This window comes from Danio rerio, chromosome 14, assembly GCF_052040795.2.
Source record: "Danio rerio strain M-AB ecotype USA chromosome 14, GRCz13ab, whole genome shotgun sequence".
NCBI lineage: Eukaryota > Metazoa > Chordata > Actinopteri > Cypriniformes > Danionidae > Danio > Danio rerio.
The window spans coordinates 36,868,366-36,895,074 of NC_141034.1; the positions used below are offsets into that span (position 1 = coordinate 36,868,366).

The following is a 26,709-nucleotide window of genomic DNA, read 5'->3' on the forward strand; positions in this document are numbered from 1 at the left end:
GACTAGAATATTTAACCTATTAATAAATCTATTTAAGTCATAATCTGGTAGGTAAAATCTATTTAATGTGCTTGTATATGCATATAAAGAAAATATAAGCAATAATGTGTAGTTTATTTTTATTTCATATGGTTCCTTTTACTATAATTTTCCCTTTCTCCTCTTTGTATGGTACTGCAGGTAAAATAAATGTGTTTTTTTATACAAAAGATCTATTTAGTTTTAGTCTATAGAATCATTTGTTTTAGGCAAATTTATTATTTTCATTAATAACCATTTCACAATTCCATAATAAAACATTAAGTATTTGGAGTAATAATTATATAATAAAATGTTGAGTTGTTTAAATAATAAAGAGCGATTTCATTATAAAAGTTTTAGTATTTAGTATTTTATAATATTTTGAGTAATATAAAGTCATTTTAAAATAAAATATTGAGTATTTTGAGCAATACTGAGTGGTTTTAAAATAAAATATTGAGTATTTTGAGCAATATAGAATAATTTTAAAATAAAATTTGGGTATTTTAAGTACTATGGAGTAATTTCATATAAAAAATATTGAGTATTTTGAGTAATATAGAGTTATTTTAAAATAGAATATTGAGTATTTTGAGCAATATAGAGTCATTTTAAAATAAAATATTGAGGATTTTGAGTTAAATGGAGTAATTTCATAATAAAATGTTGAGTATTTTAAGTAATTTTATAATAAAATTGTGAGTATTTTGAGCAATATAGAGTTATTTTAAAATAAAATGTTGGGTATTTTGAGTGATATGGAGTTATTTCATAATAAATTATTGGGTATTTTGAGTAATATGGAGTAATTTCATAATAAAATGTTTAGTATTTTGAGTAATTTCATAATAAAATATTGAGTTGTTTGAATAATAAAGAGGGATTTCATTATAAAATATTGAGTATTTTGAGTAAAATAGAGTAATTTTCTAATAAAATATTGAGGATTTTGAGTAATATGGAGAAAATTCATTATAAAATTTAGTATTTTGAGCATTATAGAGTAATTTTAAAATAAAATATTGGGTATTTTGAGTAATACGGAGTAAATTCATAATAAAATATTGAGTATATTGAGTAATATAGAGTGAATCTATAATAAAATAATGAGTATTTTGAGTAATATAAAATACATTTATTCCCTCACTTGTGCGATATTTCTGCCATGTAAAAACTAATTTTAACAAAAAGAAAAAATCTTCAGACAGCTGTATGACACAAGTCCTTTAGTATAAACACAGTTATTTGACAAAAACTACACATTTAGCTAAATTACAGGTTTAAATAAACATCTTGCCTATGGCACATCTTACCCCACTCTCACCTACATATGTAAATCCAAGAAATAAAAGAAACCTGTTAAATCTTCATTTTTAAGATCTGGCCTGACCAACACCCAGCGCAGCGGTGTTCAGGACACAGACAACTGATCTGTGCTCTTCCTGCTACTGTCAGTGTCTGATTTCACACCGCTAATGACTGTCACTGTTTACACAGCCTCCTTTATTCCTCACAGGGTCACATTACTACTGCCTCAGAGAAAGCACACACACACACAGGCCACTAATGTAAAACACTAATACACCAGGCCTCTGGGCAGAGGAGGGATAGTTCACCCAAAAATGAAAATATTGCCATTATTTACTCTCACCCTGAAGTAGTTCCAAACATTTACGAGTTTCTTTTTTTAGTTGAAAACAAAAGATATTCTTAAGAAAGTTGAAAACCAGTAGCCACTGTAAATGCTTTTCAACATTCTTCAAAATATCTTCTTTGATAAACTCATAAACCTCTGAAACATTTTGAGGGTGGGAGTAGACGCAAGTAAATTTAAACTATTGGTGAACTATCCCCTGAATTCATGACAGTGTCTTAACATTAAAAGATAAGAGGATTCTGACGCTCTCTGACAGACATCACAGCCGAAAATGACAAAAATAAGCACCTCACTAATGTTTAATTTATACGATTCTCTCAGGATATCATATCTCACTGATAAGAACCAAATTACATGACTGAAAGGCAGGCTAAGAGATTCGAAATCTGTGCTTTTTTGGGGGGCAAGGGCATCTTAGAAACCAATTACCACACAAGAAATAGATCATTATTTCTTCTAAGCAGAGAGGCATGGGGGGTGCGGGGCAAAGGTGCCTGCTAAAAGGATGGCTAGGTTTTTTTTTTTTAGATTGAGAGCAGCACAATAAAGACATAATCATCTCCCCCTCAACTTTTTCCTATCCAACTTTCAGATTTTAATTTGCCGTCTGTGAAGTGGTACCTAATTTACTTTCGCCTCGTCCCTTCAATGCGCCATTGTTACGCCGGCAGAGACTCCGAGTTTCCTCTCTTAGCTCACCTCGGCGTGAAATTGGTTTAATGAAGCTGAAAGGTATGAAGCTCGCACAACACTGCGGATTCCAGCGACACCGCTTCATCACCCCCTCACGCCCCCCGAACTCACATTACGCCCACAAGTTCGAAAGCAGCGCATAAAAGATGCCTATCTCTCGCATTACATCAGTGGATATTGCTGCGGCCTTTCAGAGAGCCAGCGCTTAGATGAACCCGCCACTGAGAGACCAGCCTAGACTGCATCTGAAGTGGAGTCCAAAACTGCTCCCTGTTTACTATTTAGTGTTCACTATCAAGTGTCCATCATTTTGGGTGGGGTGTTGACTTCATTCCTAACATTCATTCACTCGCTTCACCAAATCCACTATTTTTCAAAATAAAATGAGAAAAACATGGTGAATTTCCGATTTGTAATTTAAGTAACCTATAAATTTTTTGCTGCCTACATTTTTTATTGAATCAACTGAACTTTTCTAATCATCTCAACTTTTTAAAATAATTTTATTCATTAATTTTATGGCAAATTACAGTAGAAAAATAAACAAATATTTCGAAGTGCATACCAAGAAATAAAAAAATAAATACCAACAAATAAAAGGTAATTAATAACATGGCTTAACAAAAACTACAATTGTACAATCTGTATCACACTATACACTCTACTTGGAACTTGGGAAAGGAAAAGAATCAATTTGCTGTAAAAGGACTTGGTCTATATTTGACAATAAAACAAGTTCTTGGATATTTTTCCTAACCAATCATCTACATCAGTCAAATATTTTTTTACATTTATTTACAGTGTAAAAGCCAGCAGAATTAAAGAATAATGTATGTTTATGAACTTATGTAGGTTCTTGTTGATAGTTATTTGTTTTGATAGTATATGTTTTATGCTGCGGATGCCCTTCCAGATGCAACCCATCACTGGGAAACACTCATACAAACTCATTCAGACACATACACTATGGACAATTTAGCCTACCCAATTCACCTGTACCAAAGGTCTTTGGACTGTGGGGGAAACCGTAGCACCCAGAGGAAACCCACGCAAACGTGGGGAGAACATGCAAACTCCACACAGACATGCCAACTGGCCCAGCCAGGACTCGAACTAGCAGCCTTCGTGTTGTGAGGCGATTGTGCTACCCCTTGCACCACCAAGCTGTCCCTCATTTACAGATCATATTATATTTATATACAATGTTAACAAACATCTTAGCAAAAGTGTTGATATTTGTATTCATTCATTCATTTTCTTTTCAGCTTAGTCACGTTTATTAATCAGGGGTCGCCACAGTGGAATGAACCTGCAACTTATCCAGCATATGTTTTACGCAGCGGATTTCTTTCCAGCCATAACCCAACATTTACACACATACACTTCGCCCAATTTAGCTTATTTAATTCACCTTTATCACATGTCTTTAGACTTGTGGGGGAAACCAGAGGACCCGGAGGAATCCCACATAAACACGGGGAGAACATGCAAACTCCACACAGAAATGCCAACTGACCCAGTCAAGGCTCGAACCAGTGACCTTCTTGCTGTGAGGCGATCGTGCTACCCACTGCATCACCATAACACCCCTTATTTGTATTCAAATAGAATAAACTCTTTAATATTGATCAATGCAAGCAGGTACTTTTGTTCTCTTTGTTATCAATTAATACATGTAACAAATGATCAGTGACTTTTAATTCATAAAGCCTAAAGGAAATAGTACAGTGTTGTAGGTGTAATGTTAGTGACAGATTTCTCTCTGGCTTAAAAAATATTTTTCTTACTTTGATTTTTTTTTTTTAAAAGAAGCAAAATAATCTGCCAGCAGGGAAAGCAAAACAATCTTATGTCAAAAAGAAAAACTTGAGCATATTGCTTACTCCACTGGCAGATTATTTTGCTTGTTTTAAGGAAAAACTCACTTCATTTTCACTTATCATTTCTTAAATTAAGACAATATTTTTGCTTGTCTAGGAAATTATTCTTGATTTTTAGATATTTGGACTAGAAACAAGACAAAACATTTCAGTAGAAAATCCATTTTTAAGGTGCACCATTGCTCAGCATATATAAGTACACCCCTAACATTCCTTTATTAGGAAGCTATACAATATTATATTTGTGCATATACATTAGATTAGTCAGTACTGAAGCCAAATCTGGAGTTTATCTAACAAACAATAAAGATATCTTATGATAACGGTCCAAAAACTAGTCCACCCAAATTTATGTTATAGAAAAATCTTAAATACAAATTTAAAAAAGAGGACAAATCAAGAGAATTAAGCAAAACAAAAATTGACAAACTTAATTGAAATTTTGCAGGTTGGATTTTTTCAGTATTTAGTTTAAATTTAATTGAATTATCTTTTAGTTTCTAAATATGTTTGGTGACTGAAATATTATTTTAATAAATATATCTTGTTTTATTTAAATGCACCAAAATACCTTGCATATATTCACTGAGAAATGGAAAAAAATATCTGTATTTTTAATATGGGGTGTACTCAATTATGCTGAGCACTGTATTTCTGAATTCACAAATTTTTGTCCCCTATTTCCTGAGGTAACTGGCACACATTATTTGGGATTAGCGAATTAGGGAACGAGTTGAGTGGTTTCGGACAGTCATTTGAAGTGTCATATCAGAGTTTAACCGGAGATGTCAATCAGTGTTTTCCATGCAGTGACCCTGTGAAACACCTTCTCATGTTTCTGTTTCGACAGGGTGTGACTCTTGTGGGATTGTAGCGGAAGTCCTGGGAGATTATCTAGAGTGTGTCTGCATGTGTTTGTGTGTGTGTGTGTGTGTGTGTTGTATTAATATGATCTCCTCATGGTATATCGTTTACAGTTTCTTGCCCCCATTTTGGACAATTAAATGAAAATGCATCCGTAACTGAATATTCAGGTGGTTTCTGGCCTGTTTCAGGACCTGCAGGGAATTGGGCATGACAGTGGAAAAACTGCACAGATTTATGAGTGGACTAGCTTTATGGCTATATATTCTGAAAAGCAAACTTGTGTACCTACAAGTATAAAAAGGGTACATGAAAGAATCTTTAATAGGATATATGATTAAGGCATGGGATGTATAATTAACTAAGCAATCTCTGAAGGTATGACAGCTGTGACAGGGGTGGTACACATTTGTACTTAAAGTGTCCATATTGGCACCTCATAGTTATATATTAGTAACAAAAAATTTCAAGAGGTGCACTTTTGTACTTTTTAAGTAGCAATTTGTATCATTGAGATATTAATAAGGACCATTTAGTTACAAATGTGTACCTTTTGAAAAGGTATCACCCCAGTGACAGCTCTCATACCATTATTTCTGAGAGTGAGGAAAACACACTTAACAAAGAACTGAGAGTCACTGGATTAGGAAAGTCAGATCTTCTTACATGTTTATAGAATAGTGCTAAGGCAATTATAAAATAAAATAAAAATTAAAAAACATATACAGTTGAACTCAGAATTATTAGTTTAACAGAGCAAGGAATTTTTTACAGTATGTCCGATAATATTTTATCTTCTGGAGAAAGTCAGTTTTTTTTTTCAGCAGTTTTTAATTTTTTAAAACCATTTTAAGGTCGAAATTATTAGCCCCTTTAAGCTATATATTTTTTCGATAGTCTACAGAACGAACTATCATTATACAATAACTTGTCTAATTACCCTAACATGCCTAGTTAACCTAGTTAAGCCTTTAAATGACACTTTAAGCTGAAGTGTCTTGAAAAATATATATTAAAATATTGTTTACTGTCATCATGGCAAAGATTAGAAAGGTTTAAAAAAAAATCTTCTCTCCGTTAAACAGAAATTGGGGAAAAAATTAACATGGGGCTAATAATTCAGGGGGGCTAATAATTTTGACTTTAACTGTATATACTTTATTGCACAGACAGGTAGATTTGTGTTGAGAAAAAAATCTTCTCTCCATTAAACAGAAATTGGGGGAAATATTGATCCTTCTCCGTTAATTGGCCTGTTTGGAGTTCTTCCCCCTGACTGTGAGTTACCATTTTATTTTTCTGAATTAATAGCTTTTCTGTCATTATTAGCTAGGCGGTGCATTTTGTTGCAGTGGAAGTCTCCTCAACCCCCATCCCATACTCAGTGGATTAAAGATGCCTTATTTTTTGTTAAATTAGAAAAAATTAAACATAGTCTTGGAGGTTCAGTGGTCAAATTTTCTAATATTTGGTTGCCTTTTTTAGAACATGTCAAATCTCTGAGACTTGAGGCAATTACTGTAGAGTGAATGGTTGTCATTCTTGCATTTTTGTTTTGATCTGTGCTTCCAGTTGAGTATTAGTGCTGCTGATATACCACAAACATACAACTTTTTCTTGACATAAAACCATAAGTTAAGAATGTGCCACCCCCCAGCCTATTTAGTTTAATACATTTTCCCTTTTCTCTCACTTTTTAAAAAATTTCTTTTCTATTTTTTTCTATTTGTTTATTTTATTTTATTTTATTATTACTGTTTATTTTAGTTAATACACCATGCTGTCAACCTCAACGTCTCGTACAGACCTGTTTATATGCTCAATTTGAAAATTGATTTATGCACATCATATAGTGTTTATGCATGTCATATACTGTGTGTCGCACAATATGAGGGTTATAGTGTGGTTTATTTTATTTTATTTTTTTTATTCAGTAATGTTGTACTGTATATATATATATATATATATATATATATATATATATATATATATATATATATATATATATATATATATATATATATATATTCTGTTTGTACTGTTATTGTCTCTTTTTACTTTGTTTGTTAACTGTCAAAAAAATCTAATAAATAAATCTTAAAAAAAAAAAAAAAAGAAATTGGGGGAATAAATAAACAGGGGAGGCTAAAAATTCTGACTTCAACTCTATACTGTATATAGACCATATTGAGTGATGAAAACAAAAACAATGGTCCCGACGTATTTCCTGTTTTACATGTTTAATTTCTATATCTTCTGAGAATCCAAAAAGCAGCACATATTGATAAATATGGTTGTGATAGAATTGACTCGTTACAGTTATGAAATAGTTTGATAACACGCAGGAAATGTTCATGGGCCAATGACATGACCGCACTGAAATGGTTTATATAAATATGTGTGTTATGTGTGAGTTGTATGCAATTTTAATGTTAAAATGTATTTTTAAAAATCTAAATATCCTTAAAATAGTGGTTAGAAATCAGTAGTCAGTTTAGCATTTTTGCTCTATTTTAAAGTATTTTAATTTGATTTAATCAAAAAACACTAAAAAATATATTATTGTGTAATATTTAAAATGATTTAAGTATATATATATATATAATAAAATCTTTTCATTCCCGTGATGATAAATATTATTTTTAAGCATATATCTATCAAACATTAGTGATCCATGAAAGGATCTTTAATGGGTTACATGATTAGGGCATGAACTGTATTAAATAAGCATTCTCGTATAAAAAAAAACATTCAAGAGGTACACTTTTGTACCTTTAAGGTAGTAATATGTACCATTAAGGTATTAATAAGGACTCTTTAGTTACAAATGTGTAACTGAGAGTGAGGAAAACACACTTTACAAAGAACTGAGAGTCACTGGATTAGGAAAGTCAGATCTGCTTACATGTTTATAAAATTGTGCTTAGGCAATTATAAAATAAAAAATAAAAAATACATGTTTAAGTTATTTTATAGAACATTTTGAGGGATGTAAACAAAATGGTCCCAACGTATTTCCTGTTCATTTTTTTCTATAGCTCACAAGAATCCAAAAAGTACCACATATTGATAAAAAATGTCATGGCAGCTGCATGTTTTAACATTAAGTTATGATTGAATTGCCTCTTATTACAGTATGAAATAGTTTGATAACTATTTCAGTGATATGAATAGTTTCATATCACTGGTCCATGAAGGAAATGTTCATGGACCAGTGATATGACCACACTAAAATGTATTTGAGTTAAATGTAAGTTGTTTGCATTGTAATGTTAAAATGTATTTTTAAAATCTAAACAAACAAAATCTGTTTTCTTCCAAATCCAAACTACAATGCTGATTAAGAAAATAATTTTAGCTTGATGTCAAAAATGATATGTCCACTATAACTAATTACAAGTCACAATTTATGCAAATGACAAAACCATCCAAAAGACCACAAACTTCACAGCCAACATGAACTGTATTTCTCATTCACTACTAGGAGAGTTTCCTTCATTTCTATGGACTTTACAACCACTTTAGTGACATTCCCAGTCTCTTCCAGAGAAAAACACACCAAAAATCCCCTAAATTGTCACCATTATCATCTCATCATCTGTAAGCCATTGTGCAAAACAGCCTTTAAGAAAAGGAAAATTGTTCCAAACACTGTTCCCTGCGTCTGCCTTCATTTGACGTGCGCAGAAATGAGAGCGATCATTCAAACGACACACACACACACCAAACTGTGCCGCTAAACTGAGCGTTTAGCCTCTAACTGAGCTAAACGCTGTTCTGCTGGAAGGCCAGTCGCTGAGATTAGCGCTGTTTCCCTGCAGGAGTGCTGTCTCATACAGGTAATTACTCAATTATCAGCAAACACACACAGCTCTGACAATACAGGCTGCAGGAAGAGAATGAAGACTGGTGAAAAAAACATACACCTTAGAGACACACATGAATATAGCAGCACTTCATGAAGAGCAACTGAGAGATGAGCCTTCTGTTAGTATAAATAAACTTCTTTAATAACACAGGAGTGTTCAAAAATGTGTCAAGGAACTTTCTGATCACATTAGAAAAGTGAAACATATCAATAATTAGAATTATTTGTCTGAGATTGACTTAAATCTAGATGTAGAAGCAGGTTTATGGTGCTACTGGAGCTCAGTTTGAACTCTCGTCGGGTGTTTTTCTGTTTATCTCCACTGGTTGGCGCTGAAGAGAGCAGAACTGATTGCTGATTTATTTATTTTTCACTTGCTCACTAAAAAGACTCAAAGACAAAAAAAAAAAAAAAAAAAAAAGCTATACATATAATGTTAACCATTTGCATGGGAAAATTAGTTAGGGGCTCTTTAATCGGTGTCCTAATGGTGTTCCAGTAAAATCTGAGAACTATTATTTTTCTCTAAACTCTTTTTGTGGAAAAAAAAAAAACAAAATGTTTTAAAAAAAATACAACACACAACCAAAACTAAACCCTAGCGAAGTAAATTAATGTCAGTAATATTATTGACCGATATGAAAATTATTTATTTACAATATAGTTTGTAAAGTAATATTTTCTGTCTTTTAGTAGATATTTTATATGTGAGACTTGCTTTGTTTACCAAATAAGTAATCTAATTAGATTTGCATTGTAAACATGAAATAAAAGTTTAAAAGGCATTATTTTTTATTTCATATATGATTTTTTTTCTTTAAATGATATTCCCAAAATCATTCTACATAAATATACAGTTTTTTTTTTTTTTTTTTTTTTTTTTTTTTTTTTACAAAATTCTGCGCAGAAATAGCAAAAAATGTCTGCAGATTCTGTCTGGTCCCATTTATTGCTCTCTAAACATGATTTACATTAATATACTTTGTTCTAGCATTTTACAATAAGGCTTCATTTTAAAATGATATTACTACATAAGTTAACATGAACTAACAAAAAATATTGATCATGAATAAAGTTATGTTACTAATATGCACACAACATATTTGTTTGAAATCTGGAGATAGACAAATACATTTTATTGAAACACATACCTACTAAATCCAGAGTAAATCCCAAAAAGGTGTTTTTTCTACTTTTTCCACTTTAAAAATCATATGTAATTTCATATTTTTATTTGTCACTTCATTTGTAATTAATTCTGAAATTTGTTATTCATTTCTGAGTAATATTTAAAGCAATATTTAATGTAACATTACCTAATATTGTGAAGTGGTAAAAGTGTTTTTAAAAAGTGTTAAGTGTGTACCTGATGTATAAACATCATGAAAACAAATAATAAATTACTTCTAAATAAGTATTATTTTAGAATAGATTATTTTTACTAGATATTTTTCAAGACACTTCTATACCGCTTAAAGTGACATTTAAAGGCTTAACTAGGTTAACTAGGCATGTTAGGGTAATAAGGCAAGTTATTGTATAATTATGGTTTGTAGACTATCGAAAAGAAATATAGCTTGAAGGGGCTAATAATTTTGACCTTAAAATGGTGTTTTAAAAAAATAAATACTGAATTTATTCTAGCCGAAATAAAACTAAAATGAGACTTTCTCCAGAAGAAAAAATATTATCAGACATACTGTGAAAATGTCCTTGCTCTGTTAAACATCATTTTGGAAATATTTTTAAAAGAAAAAAAATTTCAAAGGGGGGCTAATAATTCTGACTTCAACTGTGTGTATATATATATATATATACAGAACAGAAGATGCTTTTTTTCTAAAGGGTAATGTCTAGACGAGTAGTTTCATGTTCAGAAATTAACATTTAGGTACATGTTAGATTTGAATAGATCTCTTTGAGGAAAATAAAACTTACATTATTGGTTAAAGATTTAAAATAATTGAAAGAAATCTCTCAAACTCTTTAACAAATGCATTTATAATGTCACAACACATTTTTGTTTCAAATAAATCTGTTTCAATAAAATTAGTTTTAGTCATTTGTTTTTTAAGAGTAATATTATCTGTCATAGTCCAGTTTTAAAAAATTCAATGTAAAAAATCTATAAGCATATTATTATAGGCCAGGCTTACAATTAAGTATCCAATTTCTGAAATTAATATATTATTGTATATAAATTATTTTGATTTGATTCAATCAAAAGACAGTAAAAGAATATATTAATGTGTAATATTTAAAAGGTGTACTAATTGTGTACATTTTTAAAAATTTTTATTTGTGTGATATAAGTATTATTATTTTTTAAGCATATATCTATGAAACATTAGTAAGGTATATGCAAAAAAAAAACCTAAACCTAAAATAAATGTGAGAGGGTTCTCTGTAGTCTAAAAGATTTCTTGGTCGAAGTCTACAAGTGTCATTTCCAGTAGAAAAACAAGCATTTCTGTACCTGTTTAGAGAGTGTGTGAGTGTGAGCTGGTTTGCTGGGCAGGATGCAGCTCGTCCTGCAGACAGACTGATGATCCCCCTGTCTAAAGCAAACAGAAACACAAACCCTTTACACACTACACAAACACAATAACATCAAACCATCAGTGAACGTACAAATACAGCTCCTCTCACCATGTTTTGATGATCTTAATGGATTTAAAGGAGAGATGCAGCACAGAAGAGAAGTGGCATCGCCAACACCTGTTCAAATCACTGCAGGTCACACATTTCTCTGGCTGAACATTAAAACAACATTTTAGAAAAGATCTTAATAATATAACAGTCATCACAAGAATGTTTGCAGAAGAAAATAATAGGATTTAATAAAGAGTTATTTTAAAAGAATTATTCATCATTGAAAACCAAATGAGCTTATTAAAATGATGCAAATTATATTTGCATACTATATACAGTGTTAGTAACTAGTTACTGTAATTTAATTACTTTTTCCACATGAAAAAAAAGAAATGTAAGGGATTACTCTTCCTTTTTAGGTAGTTTACTTACAGTTATTCATAATTTAATTGCTGTAGACACTGTATATGAATTCAACAGTTCTATATAAATCAATTCAAAGATGATTGTAATTTGTTATACAAATATACTTTGCAGAATTATTTCATTTTTCAGCTAAAGAAAGTTACATTCATCAAGACAATTTAAGAAATACGAAATTTAGTTGATGAGTTAATGAAAATATAAGGTATAAATACATAGAAGCAAATCTGAATCTAAAAATAATTATATGTGTGTCTGTATTACATGTTATTCAGATATTTTGCATTTTAACCCAATTTTTCAACTAGGTTACATTTTTCCAAAAATTGCTAATTCTTACGAGACAATGACTTTGTTTACAAGAACACTAGTAATCTAGTTATTTGCCTTAATCTGAATAAAACAATAATTTGATTAAGGTGTTTACATGTGCTGCTTTTTGAATGTTACTTTCATGATCCCGTTTTAAATGTTATAGCACATAGATCAACTTTAGATTAAGTTAATTAAAAATCGCTGTTTACATGGTTGACTCTTAAACAAAGTTTTGTCTTAGATTAAAATTGGTGTATTGGCGTCCATGTAAACATACTCAATTAGATTACTGATGTCCATGTAAATGTAGGCAATGAAACGAATAGAAAAATTTGTCAATATGTCTTTTTATGCAATGTAAAATGTACAAAATAAAATGAAAAGGTCCTGATTTGACTCATTAAAATGATTAAAATGAAAATTACAATATTGGAGTTACATATTTATGAAGTCAATTTTTATTTTCATATGTAGTAGACTAGAGTTAAGTAATTAAATTACTTATGGAGTAAATAATTTTCTTTCAATACTAATTAGAAAGGAAATTTGAATACAATTATAATGATGAAATTGGAGGATGGTGCGGTGGTGCAGTGGGTAGCACCATCACCCCACAGAAAGAAAGTTGCTGGTTCGAGCCTTGAAGTTTTCATGTTTTGCTCTTGTTGCCATTGGTTTCCTCTGGGTGCTCCTGTTTTTCCCACAAGCCTAAAGACATGCGCTATAGGTCAATTGGGTAGGCTAAATTGTCCATAGTGTTTGTGTGTGATTCAGAATGCATGGGTGCTTCCCAGTCATGGGTTGCAGCTGGAAAGGCATGCACTGTGTAAAGCATATGCTGGATAAGTTGTCGGTTCATTCCTCTGTGGTGACCGCTGATGAATAAAGTGACTAAGCTGAAAAGAAAATTAATAAATTATTTTTTTTATTTCACAAATAGCCACTGACTGTGACTGAGGAAAGTTAGATGTGCTGGCCAGTTTATTATTTGCCAAATAAATCCCAATGGGTTCTAGTTTTTAGTTTAATTAATTAACAGATTCCTATTTTTTTTCTAATGATATATAATGCAATACATTTGTATATTAAAAATAAGTATGTATTCATATGTCTTTATTCTGAATCTAGAGGAATCTTTTTGGTACTTTGAAAAGTGTGGTTATGAAGACCATCCGACAAGCTAATCCAGCTAAAAATAGTGCTTAATATTTTACAAAAATGCAGCTTTAAAATCTCATAATTAAATAGAAAATGAGACAAATAACTTTAAAAAGGTCCACATTTTGAGAAAAAGAACCACCCCTTACACCAAGCTGTCTGCGGGTCTGTATAGGGTATAAACTCACAGAAGCAAAATAATTGTTTAATATTTGTTATTTAGATATTTGCATTATAACTCAATTTTTCAATTAGATTCAATTTGATGCGTAAGAGACAAAAAACAAAAAAGTAAGAAATGTGTCAATATGTTATGTATGCAATATGAAATTTACAAAATAAAACTAAAAGGTCCTGGTTTGACTAAGTAAGATTTGTAAATTAAGAGTTGCGTCCCTATTAAATCTATTTTTATTTTGATTAAATAAAGTTAAGTAATTGAATTACTTATTGAATAATTAAGTTACTTTGAAGACTAATTAGAAAAGTAATTTAAATACAATTTTAATGATAAATAATGTTAACCTTTTCAAGTCACTTACCCAACATTGCTTTTATGGATAGTTTTTAGCCCTTTTTCTGTACAAATATCTGAACATCCTCAAATAAACATTCATTTCTTTAAAAAGCTAAGTGATTTAAGATCAAATTGTTGTATTAAGAGAATTATCCTGCATTATATCTTCATGCTGAAAATTGTTCATACATAATTTGCCTGATTAACATAAATTATTCTACAAAAAAGTGGTGAGAATTACATTCTGTTCACAATGTTCTCTGACTGATATAAAAAAGACAAAATTCTCAAAATCTCCTAAAAAATAAAACTGTAATCTGTTTTTAATCAGCGTTTTGTGCAAATCACGGCATATATAATAAAAATGCCTCATTTGCATACTTACAAATAAAAAAGTTTTCAATTATGAATAAAATTAATCAACTGGTAAACTATAATCAAAACTATTAGTCCAAATTTTCAGCCAAATCCCCTGCAGATTCTCACCTTAACGACCCACCAGCAGCTCAGAGCAGTTTAAACAGCCACAACACAATACAGATGGAGCAGAACATCCCAAACTCTGATCTAGTTAATGCACTGCTGTGTCGACCCACCCAAAAGACCTCGTTTAAGCCCGTCTCCCCCATCACACGAGCACCTGCCGGCGGACACACACCTGGCCCACAGCGGCATCCCACCGAGAGGCCCTGTGCTGCTCCACAAACCAGCCCAAATCCCCCTGAGAGAACCTGCCGAGAGCTAATGAGGAATTACAGAGGACTAGAACAGCTTTACTGGGGTTTACCTCATGCCAGTGACTCACAGGAAGACCCAGAGGCCACTAAATACACACACACACAAACTGATGCATGCTCAGGCAAAAATACTGATCCACACATACACACGCACACTAATGCAGGCTCAGGCAAAAATACTGATAGACGCGCACACGCTTTTACCCACCCATGGAATCAAATGTTATTGCTTATAGACATGACTTTGTTGGTACCGCAGCTGCGCACACCAAAACAAACACACACAACTGCAGGCTGGTACGTGCTGCTGTTTTATCCAGAAATTAGTTTTAAGGCAAACGCAAACAAATTTAAAACTGACTCAGGTTGGGTGTACAGTATAAAACACAGATGTTCATGAATCACCATATCTTCTGTCGAAAATATTTACTTTCTGAATATAGAAATAGGGATGTGTGTGTGTGTGTGTGTGTGTGTGTGTGTGTGTGTGTGTGTGTGTTTATGAAATTAGAGCACAGGTATCAATATGTGTGGGGACATTTGTTAGTATTGTTGTTTTCACTGTTGTTCTGTGACAAATGTTATTATTTTTAATGCTCATGAAATCTATTTTATTGTAAAGTATTATATTAATTGTTTTGTTTTAGTATTTCTACACTGTAAAACCCAACAGTCAACTTTATCAAATAAAATGAGTGTAGTTAACTCAAAATTGACTGAAAGTTAATTCTACTCATTTGAAAAGAGTTTTGAACTCAGTGCTGAAGGTAATGAGTTAATTAAATACTTTACTTTAACTTTAATGGAGTAAGTTCACAGTACTCATATAGATTAGTTTTTTAACTCAAATGGTTTGTTGCAATCGGTTTGCCAAATGATTTGAGTTGCCTTAACTTATTGGGTTTTACAGTTGATTTGAGTTCTCTTCATTTATCGGGTTTTACTGTGCTCAAATTGCTTCGTTTACTCAAATGGATCAAGTTCACAGTACTCATTTGGATTAGTTCTAGAACTTAAATGGTTTGATGAAGCGGTTTCCTCAAATGGTTTGAGTTACCTTAACCTTTTATATTTTACGGTGTATATATGCTTAATTCTTCAAATGGTACATGAAGAATGCAAAAGTTCTGTCTGAAATGTTTTTATCTAAAACATTTTCATGTTCAGTATTTCATTTTAAAGGAAATTAAAATAACTTAAAATAAATGAAAAATTCATTGCATAAAAGTAAAATTACTAAAACTACACACAATTCAATTAAATTCAATTCAGCTTTATTTGTATAGCGCTTTTACAATGTAGATTGTGTCAAAGCAGCTTCACATAAATGGTCATAGTAACTGGAACAGTGTGGTTCAGGTTTTAGTGTTTAAGTTCAGTTCAGTTCAGTTTAGCTCAGTTCAGTGTGATTTAATCATTACTGAGAGTTCAAACACAACAAAGCAGCCTGAGAAAAATTTTAGATGGGACTTATAGGTTTTTGCATTTAAACTCTTCATATATCCTTTAAAACTAATCTAAATATTGTTTAACTCTTAATGAAATTAACTTATTTTAAACGTGATATTTTTTTTTTTTGTGATAACCGGAACATTGTGAAACACTTGCAATTTAAAGCTGATTCTTCATTCACTCATTCATTACCTTCAGCTTAGTTTCTAATTATTCAGGGGTCGCAACAGCGGAATGGACTGCCAACTATTCCAGCATATGTTTTACGCAGCGGATGCCCTTCCAGCCACAACCCAACACTGGGAAATAAAGCTGACTAGAATTTTAGAATAATTATTTTCCTTTAAATTAATAATATTATTCACTTTCCTTTGGCTTATTCCCTCATTTATCAGATGTCACAGCGGGATGTAGCAGCAATTAATTTGGCATATGTTTAGTACAGTGGCTGCTCTTTAAGATGTCAGTATAAATGTCAGTGCAGGGAAACACCCACACACTAATTTCACAATTTAATAATTTTATTCTTAATTATTCATTCATTCATTCTCTTTTGGCTTAGTCCCTTTATTCATCAAGGGGCGCCACAGCGGAATGAACCGCCTACTTATCTAGCATATGTTTTATGCAGCGAATGCCCTTCCAGTTGCGACCCAATGCTGTGAAACATCCATACACACTCAATACATACACTACAGACAATTTAGTTTATTTCATTTACCTATAGCGCATGTCTTTGAACTGTGCAGGAAACCGGAGCACCCGAAGAAAACACACCCGAACACAGGGAGAGCATGCAAACTCCACACAGAAACGCCAACTGGCTCAGCCGGGACTCGAACAAGCGACAACCTTCTTGCTGTGAGGTGACAGTGCTAACCACTGAGCCACCGTGTTGCCTATTCTTAATTATGTTTGTGTAAATGTCCAAATAAATCTTTAAAAATTACATAATAATGGAAAAATGGGGTGAATTTGTTTGAGTGGAAACAAGAAATTTATGACAAATACAATTACCAATGACCTCTTAATTAATCATTTTCTATTTTATAATAAATCTCTATTCCTATAATGATAAAATATTCAAAATATTTATTTAACAACATAATTTATATGCCAATTTCCACATAATAGCTGCACTTTAAAAAATTTTGTAATTTAACGGTTTATTTCTAGCAGCTGTGGGGCCGGAAGAAAAACGTAAAATAGCGACCGTTAAATTACAGAAATTTACCGTAAAATAATGAATATTAAAATACAGTAATTTACCAGAAATTTAAATTTAAGGACATTTCTTTTAATATCTATTATTTTACGATATATTTCTATAATTTATCCACACCAGCTGCCAGAAACAAACGGTATAATTAAGATTTTTTAGCACATATAACGTGTATATAGCAATTTACCTGTACACTTGCCAATTTGTATATTTGCATTCACTGCTTACTTCTATTTTCAAAATATATTTATTATCTGTTACTTATCCGGACTCTAATTCTGTTGCACTGTAGAAGCTCTGTCATGAAAACAAATACCTCATATGCAAACAAACCTGGTAATAAAGCTCTTTCTAGCTCTGACTCTGACTCTAAATTATGGTTCTTATTATCAATGTTTAAGTTGCTCATGCTAACTAATGTTAACGTGTCAAATAGTAAATCAAGATTATTTGATAAATATAAAGTTCAACATTTAACAATATTATATAATATCTCATTATTAATGCATTTACTGACACCTTTGCGTCACCAGTTCATTTATTTACTAAAAAACTTTGCTCTATATTCCACACCCTATAATGACAAAGCAAACCTTAGCAAAATAACTAAAGAGGAAAAACATCAGTACTGAGCTGAATTACCTTCGGCAACAATTACCTTTAGCAGTCTCAGGTCTGCTGGATTTGATGTGGTAATCTTTGCACATCTGCATTTTGTTTTTCTGCCATTCTTCTCTGTAGATGCTTCAGCTCTGTCAGATTGGATGTGAACTGTCACTAGATGACTCTTTTCTTTTTCTGGATATGTTCTTTCAAGTATGGAGGTATCCTAATCAGAGTAAAAGAGTAGTTTAGCACATTTCATGAGAGTTACATATATTGTAACACAGCTGGAACTGTTCAGAGCTAAACAGAGTGAAAGTATTTGTATATCAGCATACAGAGTCTGGATGTTTAAGAGAAAATGGACCGAAAGCTCTGCAGCGACCAAACCTTAATCAGCAGAAAGGATGAAACTACCTTTGCTAAGGAGCATGTTGTGTTCACATATATAAAAGGCAAGTTTAATGTAATTGAGAGTCTGATTGGAGACAATATCTTCATTGTGAAACTAAAGAAAGACTGAACCCAAAGTGTGTGAAGTAAGAGAAAGGTGAAGGTGAAATGTGATGGTATGAGGGATGTTTTCTGCAGCAGGAGTGTGGCTTCTTTTAGTTACATGGCAGAATGTATGCTAATGTAAATCAGAAGCTCTTTCAGCAACGTGGTTACTTTCAATCAATCTGTGCCCAATAATCTAGCAATTTTAATATGAGCCCCTTACCATAACAAAATGGGTAAAACTTTTCCTTGAAGCTGAAAACATTGTAAAAATGAAATGGCAGCCTAGATTCCTGAAATAAACCTGATTGAAAATCTCCAGAAAATCCTTGGTGACAAAGTTATGGTTAAGCAACCCACTGAACTGTGGATGAGACTAAAAAAGAGATCAGGATCAGAGCAGTGTGATCAGTGTTTTCCACAATATGAAGTTACGCTACTCTAATAGCCAGTGTTGGAGGTAACGCATAACAAGTAATGCGAGTTCCATAATAACATATTAATTCAGTAATATTACTTAATATATTCAGAAATAATATTTGAGCTACTTTTTTTAAAAAATGTAATGCGAGTTACTTTTTAGTTTAATTATTTAGCTTTAAAAAATAAATTGCTGAATTAAAAATAATGTAGTCATGTTGAATTTTAAATGCGCTCCCGGTGAGAAATGAAGATAGCATACCAGAGCTTTACATTTTTGTGATGGAAGGATTCTCATTATTTTTAATGCATTGAAGAAAAGGGGATTGTCTCAATGGACAGTGATTTTACCTAACGTATATGACCAAAAGTACAAAAGTCACAAACAAATTGCTTTTAATGTTCAATAATCTGTATATAAGACATGTATAGCTCTGGAGTTTGTAAGTTTTCAGAAGATAACATTATCCTAAATTATAAATTTTAATCTGTTTTTTAAAGAAAAATGAAGGTGTAGGTTATACAGGACATTGTGATTGCGTAACTCCCTTACCTAAAAAACACGGCAATAGTCTAGTGGCTAAGTTATATAACATCATGGTCCTTACAGCAACCTGAGTTCAATTCCCAGCTTCAGGTCCTATGCGGATCCTTCCTTTTTTTTTTTTTGCTCCCAATGCTTTCCTGTATGTTCTCCACTATCCTATTCCAATAAAAAAATTATAAACCTGTGAAGAAATTTCTGAAACAAATCAAGCCTCAGCCAGGCAAGAAAAAGACAAAAGGTGAGACAAAAGTAATGTAGCGCATAACTTTTCATATAAACTAACAAGGTAACACAACTGGTTACTTTTTTAAGGAGTAACTCAATGCATTACTTTTAGAAGTAACATTCACCAACACTGCTAATAGCATGATAAATTTGCAAATAAATCTTCCCATTTTTAACAATGAAGATTAATTGAATTTATCTTTATTTCTGTAACGCTTGTAGACACAATGTAGATTGTGTCAAAGCAACATAACATAGAAGTCCTACTAATTTAAAACTGTTTCAGTCCAGTTTTCAGAGTTCAGTTTTGTTCAGTTCGTTGTGGTTTAATTTTCACTGCTGAAAGTCCAAACACTGAAAAGCAAATCAATCTATGCACAGCTCCGCAAGCCACAAACCAAGCAAGTCAGTGGTGACAGTGGCGAAGATCAAACTTCACCAATTGACAAAAGTGAAGGAAAAAAAACTTGAGAGAAACCAGGCTCAGCTGGGCAAAACCATTTCTCCTCTGGCAAAACTTCAAAACAGGAGAACTCTGGATGTCCATTGTGGAGAAGATGCAGGAGTGAGTATGTCACCAGCGGGTGTTCAGGCTGGCCCACGGGATCAATGTGAAGACACGACTTTCACTGGGGTCTTTCAAGAATCACTCTCATGCTCAAGATTACATAATTTGCATTAAAAATGGGTTACATGTTGTACTTCTAACTAAAATGGATTATTAAGAAGGGGGGGGGTCTTTTTTCACATCAATTCTTTTTTAGCAAACTAACAGTAAGAGGGGTGTGGTGAAGAATATTGTGGCAGAAGCATCAAACTGATGTCAACAAAGAAAGGACGCCCCTCCAAACTTGGAAACAAATGATCAGACTTTAATTGAAGATTATCAAAACATTTTTTATTCAGTTGATTAACTTGCATATATTAATTGTTCACCTAAAGAATAGCGCTAACATTGTCAATTTTAATTTCACACAGACTAAGTACTACGGTAATTCCCACTGTTAACTTGCTTATTATTAAGATATTGGCTGATTATTAGTACTTACAAAATCTGATCTTTTTCTACATTCCTAATCCTACCCAATGCCTAAACTAACTACCACCTCACTAATAATAATCAACTAATAAGCAAATAGTCTTAGTTAATGATATTTAAATAGTAAGATATGTACCTAAAAATAATATGTGACCAAAAATATTCTCTAATTTTACTTCCACTGTATATATCCCAATAATATTTAATATATGGTAAAAATACACTTAATAAAACATGAGGAACAGCAGTTAGTATAGTTCCCCATACACTCTTCTTGTGTATGAGAACACCCTGAACAGGTATGTAACATGCAATTACAACATGCAGCTCCTCACGCACTGCTCATTACAGCATGTGACGTATGTGTGAGGGCGGAAGGTGAGCTGTGTTGATAGACTGACACCTAAAATCAGCATTCTGACAAGAACAAGTAAACTCGCTTTCATATTTCATACATAACCAGGGTGGGGGGGTGATGATTATTATGGTGATTTGTGTAATGGAGATGGGTGTGTTTTACTGTGTATATCTGTGAGCGCGTAAGAATGAGATAGTAACAGTTTAAAAATAGTTCCTCAACAGTACGTATTAGATTTGGGTATCTACATTCTTGTCTGATTTCCTTACTAGTGCGCACAAACAGTATGTGTGACAGCCTGGGAATCATGGGAGGAAACTGACGTGATTGACAAGCTGGCAATAACAACATGCTTTCAGGAGCCTGTGTAGGAGGGTGAATATTTGTGTGTGTGTGGCATGGGTGCATGACTGAGTAATTTTAAAGATGAGGCTGAAATATGTATGCATGTACAAGAGTGTGTTTTTCAGTAATAAGCCGTGTCTGCAGGCTGAGGTGGAGGACAGTTGGCAGCAGGACTGGCACGCCTGTCAGGCCTCCACCTGCATTTAGATCAGGAAATGACCCACACCCATCAAGAGAGTTCTGGGCCTCTGAGCATGTAAACATCAACTGCATTTTGAGGAAACCTTCCTGCTTGTACTTTGTTTATTTTGTTGAGTAAATTACTATTGGTGAACTGAAAGAAAACAAAAACCAACATGAGTTAACTCTCTCTACAATATTTAGTTGTATTGTCAGGTGACTCAGACCTTGTTCCCATTTTGATTGATTGACAGACAGACAGACAGACAGACAGACAGACAGACATAGATAGATAGATAGATAGATAGATAGATAGATAGATAGATAGATAGATAGATAGATAGATAGATAGATAGATAGATAGATAGATAGATAGATAGATAGATGATCACATGTACATTTTGCCTTTGCCGTGAAGCTCTAATTTGAGGTGCATTCTGTTTCCACTGATAATTCCTGAGCTGTTTCAGCAGCTTAATTGGAGTTCACCTGTGGTAAATTCAGTTAATTGGACATGATTTGAAAAAGCATACACCTGTCTATATAAGGTTCCAGGGTTAAAAGTGCATGTCAAAGCACAAACCAAGCATGAAGACAAAGGAATTGTCTGTAGATCTCAGTGACAAGATTGTCTCGAGGCACAAGGCTGAGGAAGGTTACAGAAACATTTCTGCTGCTCTGAAATTTCCAATGAGCACAGTGGCCTCCATCATCCATAAGTGAAAGATGTTTGGTACCACCTGGACTCTTCCTAGAGCTGGCCGGCCATCTAAGCTGAGTGATCGGGGGGAATAGGGCCTTAGTCAGGAATGTAATCATTAACCCGATGGTCATGCTGTCTGAGCTCCAGTGTTCTTCTGTGGAGAGAGGAGAACTTTACAGAAGGACAACCATCTGTGCAGAAATTCATCAATCAGGCCTGTATGGTAGAGTGACCAGACGGAAGCCACTCCTTAGTAAAGTGCACATAGCAGCCCACCTGGAACTTGCCAAAAGGCATCTGAAACCAAATTCTCTGGGCTGATGAGACTAAAATTAAACTCGTTGGAGTGAATGCCAGGCGTTTACTGGAACTGGAAGACTAGTCATGATAGAAAGAAAGATGAATGCAGCAATGTACAGAGACATCCTGAATGAAAAGACATCCTTGGGCGACGGTTCATCTTCCAGCTGGACAATGACCCAAAGCACAGCCCCAAAATATCAATGGAGTGGCTTCACAACAACTCAGTGAATGTTAATTTAATTCAAATTAATCATCTCTGGAGAGCTCTGAAAATGGCTGTACGCCATCGCTTTCTATCCAATAAAAAATGAATTTGAGGAAATAAATGAATTTAATCCATTTTGGAATCAAGGCTGTAACAAACAAATGTGGAAAAAGTGAAGCGCTATGAATACTTTCTGGATGCAATGTAGAGAGAGAGAGACGGACGGACGGACAGACAGACAGATAGATAGATAGATATTGTTGCTATTTGATCTTTGCAATTTTCAGTATCCTCTCCTCTCTTTGGATAGAAAGACAGAAATAAATGAATCTAATAAAGCAATAATCCTCTCATGAAAGACTGCTGATCCTAAACTTCCTAAACTCTCCGACTCCCCATACAATACTTCAAAGCAGACTGATGTCAATCGGGCCTTTCATTAATGGCGTGTTTACATCAGCCCAACACTGGCCTTTCATGTGCAGCAGATGCAGAACCTCCGTGTTTGTGCTGTCTGCTCCCCGCTTCATGTACTCTAGGTGAAAACTGACAAAAGCCAAAAACCATCAGCGTTCAGTCTCTATTATCTTCCCATAATGGCTGTGGTGCATTCCTCCTCCTACTCCTTCCTCAAACAGACAGCCGAGAGAAAGTGCGGATTAAAAAAAAGAAAACACAAGATGTTGTTGCGGTGTCCCAGGTTTGCTCAGCTGTGTGGCATTTTAGCCCCACCCAAGAACCCAAAGCCAGCGTGACCTCTTCATCTCTCTCTCTCGAGCGCATTTACAGTTGATATTGCCCACGAACAAGACCTGAAAGTCAGGTTTGTCCAGTGCAGGAAAGCAAGAGTTCTGGATGGTGGAGCTCTGGGGAACTGCAGATTATGAAAGAGAGCGAGAGAGCGTGAGGTTCAGTGACTCTGAGGAGGAACAACCCTGAGGGAAGTGGACAGAGAGAGAAGCCTGGGGCTGGGAAACGAAAGGGTGAACGGAGCTACAGAATGGAGGTGTCCGAAAAGAGATGGGACAGAAGGAACGGAGGGGGCTAGAGGAAGTGAGGGAGACGGGGTGTGTCCTGCACTGGCAAGAGGCTGCAGGTTGTGCTCTCAGGGCCAAAAGTTCATGGAGGAGGCAGAGCAGGTGAGCAGGTAAGCTTAGCCTGCATGTGCCTGAGTCTCACGTGGATCTCCTTTGTCTCCATAGTGGCCTCAGGTTTCGGCCCCCCCTCCTAAAACACACACTCCCTTTCACAGAGCAAGGCTAATGCCCCCGGCCCCCCACACCAAACATACAAACACGCACATAAAACACACACACGCACGCAGGCCTTAACACTCACTTTCATAGGCATGTTAGAGATGAAAGACGGAAGAGCTACAAAGATTCATATTGTAAATATAATCCTAATAATAATCTGTGGACCCTCTTTCTTTGAAGCATTTCTTTGCGCTTTTTTTTTCTTTCCTTTTGTGGAAACACCCTGTCCTGTGGCGTATATACTTTCGAGAAATATGCGGATAATTACATTTCAGCGTAATTATAAGACTCGGTTTTAAGAGTCAACTGTGAATGTGAAAGCATGTCGAAGGAGGCGGTTTTGAAAGGTATATAGATATATAAATAAGATAAACTTTCTTAATGTTTATAAGAACAATTGCTTTACATTATAAACATTGGGATTATAAGCATAGACTGATCTTTTGCTGATATGTGTATGATAACAAAAATGCAGATTTGATAAAGTAGATTTGATTCTATTATGTAAATACAGCACTTTGATAAACACTTGCTTTTTTAAAAAGTGTTTAATAAGTAATTCTTAAATTTACTATAAATCAAACCATAATATATAGCACAGAATTTGCCCAATTGGAAAACCATAAAATAATGATCTGTTGGTGCCAGACGGGCTGGTCTGAGTCTTCCAGAAACTGCTGATCTACTGGGATTTTCATGCATAACCATATCTAGGGTTTACAGAGAATAGTCTGAAGAATAGAAAATATCCAGTGAGCGGCAATTCTGTGGGCGCAAATACCTTATTGATGCCAGAGGTTAGAGGAAAATGGCCAGACTGGTTTGAGCTGATAGAAAGTCAACAGTAACTTAAATAACAATCGAGGTATGCAGAAGAGACATCAAAATGCACACAACACGTCAAAAACCTTGAAGCGGATGGGCTACAGCAGCAGAAGAGCACACCGAGTGCCACTCCTGTCAGCTAAGAACAGGAAACTGAGGCTACAATTCGCACAGGCTCACTAAAATTGGACAATACAAGATTGGAAAAACGTTGCCTGGTCTGACAAGTCTCAATTTCTGTTGCAACATTGGGATAGTACGGTCAGAATTTGGTGTCAACAACATGAAACATGGATCCATCCCGCCTTGTTTCAATGGTTCAGGGTGGTGGTGGTGTAATGGTGTGGGGGATATTTTCTTGGCACACTTTGAGCCCATTAGTACCAATTGAGAATCGTGTCAACACCACAGCCGACCTGAGTATTGTTGCTGACCATGTCCATCCCTTTATGATCACAGTGTGCCCATCCTCTGAAGGCTACTTTCAGCAGGCCATGTCACAAAGCGAGAATCATCTCAGACTGACTACTTGAACATGACAATGAGTTCACTGTACTCAAATAGCCTCCACAGTCACCAGATTTTAATCCAGTAGAGCTCCTTTTGGATGTGGTGGAACGGAAGATTTGCATCATGAATGTGCAGCCAACATATCTGCTGCAACTGTGTGATGCTATTATGTCAATATGGACCAAAATCTTTGAGAAATATTTCCAGTAACTTGTTCAATCTATGCCATGAAGGATTAAGGCAGTTCTGAAGGCAAAAGGGGGTCCAACCCAGTACTAGTAAGATGTACTCAAAGTGGCTGGTGTGTGTATACACGTCTGAGACTGGCAGAGACATTTTTGGGTGAATTAAGATGAAGACATGCATTGAATATTAATTGTAAATTTCTAAATTATTTGGTACACAATTAAAAATATGATGATCATGTTCTTTGGTGTGATTAGAGATGATCAAAAGAAGATATATCTAATGACTTCAAATACATCACAAAATATGGTAAATAAGGTTATTTCAATTTTAAAAATTTGTAAGTTAATAAATATTAAATTATAATTTATTCCTATGATTCAAAGCTGAATTTTCAGTATTTTCAGTCAATTTATCAGTCTACAGTGTTCCGTTACCATTTGGAAATCACTCTAGTTTTTCATAAATGATTAATTTATATTACTCACATTCATTATTACTATTATTTTTGCCAGACAGCATGATTGTGAATGTTATGTTGCTGGAACTAAAATGTTCTGAGCTAAAACTAAACTAAAATTTTCTGCCAATATCTTAAGAAGCTGTGACTGAAACAAAATGACAGCAACTAACTAAAAGGTCTGTGCAAATTATAACCTTGTGAAATTGGGAATGTTGTTTTATTAATTCAGCAAAAACTAAATGAATTACAAATAAATAAAGCCACTGTTTCTCAAGAATGACCTTGAAAGGACTGCTATCTGCTATTATATCCCTCTTTCTTGACATCTACAGCAATACAGAATACCTCATAAACACTGTTTTGAAAGGTGTAATAGAAGCTCAATGCTCTGAACAATACTGTTGTCAGTCTATCCTAAAAACCTGGATCAGAATTCATCCAGAGTGCCTTTGACAATTTTAAGAGTCATGTTGTATTCTTGAACCGTTTGAAGTCTAAAGCGGTAAATGACAATAATACAAGTCTTAACCATTACTGCAACTCATCACAATGTACTGTGTGATTGATACTGTTGTCAGTCTAAAAGAAAAACCTGGATCAAATTTCAACCAACATAGAGGAGTCTCCCAACACTGAGGCATCTA

The 26,709-nt window shown here is 33.8% G+C and overlaps 1 long non-coding RNA gene across 31 annotated transcripts in view; it reads right to left on the reverse strand.

Moving 5' to 3' along the window:
• Nucleotides 1–26,709, reverse strand: part of si:ch211-143l19.3 — a 117,732-nt gene that overhangs the window by 16,014 nt on the left and 75,009 nt on the right. For all 31 annotated transcript variants that reach the window (XR_015507667.1, XR_015507669.1, XR_015507668.1 and 28 more), the window contains 3 exons: nt 18,058–18,228; nt 11,633–11,736; nt 11,460–11,541 (listed from right to left, as the gene is read on the reverse strand). This is a non-coding gene — a long non-coding RNA (si:ch211-143l19.3). The remainder of the gene's footprint in view (nt 1–11,459; nt 11,542–11,632; nt 11,737–18,057; nt 18,229–26,709) is intronic.